Source organism: Neovison vison, chromosome 2 (genome assembly GCF_020171115.1).
Source record: "Neovison vison isolate M4711 chromosome 2, ASM_NN_V1, whole genome shotgun sequence".
Classification (NCBI taxonomy): Eukaryota; Metazoa; Chordata; class Mammalia; order Carnivora; family Mustelidae; genus Neogale; species Neogale vison.
This window is the reverse complement of record NC_058092.1, coordinates 232,949,755-232,951,864: the sequence shown is the minus strand read 5'-3', so window position 1 is coordinate 232,951,864 and position 2,110 is coordinate 232,949,755. Positions and strand designations below refer to the sequence as shown.

Genomic DNA, 2,110 nt, shown 5'->3' with positions numbered 1-2,110 from the left:
GGTGTGGAGGGTAACAGGCCCACGAGGTCGGTTCAGCTGCTAGTGCTGGGAAGGGCGGCACCCAACTGCCCACCGCCCCACACCAGCCCCATGACGCCCCTGCGTCCTGGGAGCCTCAGCTGCCCGCAGAGGTTGGGTGCTGCCTGCGAGTTCTGTTTGGGATTCCAGCCAGCATGAGAATGCCTCCAGACCTGGGAATCAGCGCAAAGAGTGAGGCTGACAGTGAAGAGTTTTCATGGCAAGTACCGAAAACCTCAGCTCAAACCGGTGTCCGTAAAATGAATGAGCACAGAAGAAACAAATGAGTGACTTACGTAACTGCAGTGACTTACGTAACTGATAAGAACAGATACTACACTTGATCTTAGCCAAAAGGCCGAGAAGCGATGACTTACGTAACTGGAGTGTCCACGGACTCGTTGATCCGACCTCATCAGGAAGTGATTTTTCCCTCTCGCCATTTCCTCCCCACGCTCTCCCTTGAGAAAAGGTGGCCTCCAGCAGTGCGTATCCTCCCGGGTTCAAGTACAGCAGAGGGGAGAGAAGGCCTCAGTGTGGCAGTTCCTCAAACAACTGAGCACAGAGGGTGAGGACCCACCGTTCCGCAGCCACGTGTGGATCTGAGAAAACCGAGAGCACGTGTCCACACGAAGACTTGCCACCAGACGTTCACAGCAGCGTTAGTCCCAAGAGCTGGATGTAGGAACAACCCCACACTGCTCGGCTGATGATGGGTAAATACCAAGTGGTCTGTTCATACAACGGGATATGATTTGGCAACAAAGAGGAGCACAATATCTTTATCCACAGGGATCCATTGGTAAGGGGTGGGGAAGGAAGTGTGAGCAAAAGACATTTTCCAGGAAACAGTGGGCATCTGTCCCATCTGGAAGGCTCGTTCTCCCCCTGATGGGCAGAAATCTAGGGCCCTGGAGAGGACAGGAAGTCTGAAGACAAACGGTACACCAGGTGGGGAATCTGCAGAGTATAGAACGGGGATGTGGTTAAAATGGGGCCAAACCAAAATCCAAAAAAGAAGATGGCAGCCCAGTGGGCTGTCCCTGGTCTCTTGAGCTGAGTAGAGGAAAACCTGGTGCCAAGAGTAGGAAATGACCTGGGCAGAAAGGTCCAGCTCAGTGGGCAGACCAGCTGAGAGAAGCCCCAAGTCATGTGATGCTCTTGGCCAGGTGAGGGTGAGGGGATACTGATAGAGAAGATTTTGCTTCCTTCCATAGAAGACAAGGAAGAAAGAGATGATACCCCTGTGGGAAGTGCTTGAATGAGTAGATGGAGTCCAGACCAGGGAGAAACTCATTCTGATAAGAGTGATCAGGAATGATTCAATAAGGGAGAAGTTTGGAGAATGTTCTTGAAGGATCTGTAGACATTTGACAGTCAAAGAGGTGGTAAAAGACTTTGAATGAGGTGGAGTGTTGAGAATGCACTCTGGAAAGGGAGAGCCTGGAAGTCTTCACACCAGATGGGGAGAGCCTGGAAGTCTTCATACCAGATGGGGAGAGCATGGAGGTCTTCATATCAGATGGGGAGAGCCTGGAGGTCTTCATACCAGATGGGGAGAGCATGGAAGTCTCCACACCAGATGGGGAGAGCATGGAGTCTTCACACCAGATGGGGAGAACATGGAGGTCTTCATACTAGATGGGGTGAGTATGGAAGTCTTTACACCCAAAGGGGACAGATGGGAAGGGGAAACTGAGAAGAGTGAGTGCAGCGAGAAGCACAGTGCCCTGAGGATGGGACCTTGGAGCGCCAAGGTCTGAGAAATGATGCCTAGGTTTGAGCGAACTGATTCTTGGAACCCAGGCTGGAGGTACAGCTAGGGGGTGGGGCATGGGGCCCCAGGGTCTATCAGCATTCATTCTATTGTTGGAGCCAGGGTCTCAGATGGGGCTTGTGGATCCTCTTGCCCAGAAAGCCCTACAGTATCTGCCACTGGGAATCCAGTGGTGGGAAGCCAGCTGCTGGCAGCCCAGTGAGTGTGAAGGTGGTCAGCCATCCCCTCCACCATGGGGAGCAGCAGGACAGGCACTCCGTCAACTCCTGTGGTAGGAGGGCCTGGCCCAAACAAGGGCCAGCCATGGGTAGGGCC

At 53.2% G+C, this 2,110-nt stretch overlaps 1 non-coding gene across 1 annotated transcript; it reads right to left on the bottom strand.

Annotated features, from left to right (window-relative positions):
- Positions 1-205: 205 nt before the first annotated feature.
- On the bottom strand, positions 206-388 carry LOC122901375. The gene has a single exon (XR_006383465.1). It is a non-coding gene; the product is annotated as a U2 spliceosomal RNA (small nuclear RNA).
- Between the last annotated feature and the right edge of the window lie 1,722 nt (positions 389-2,110).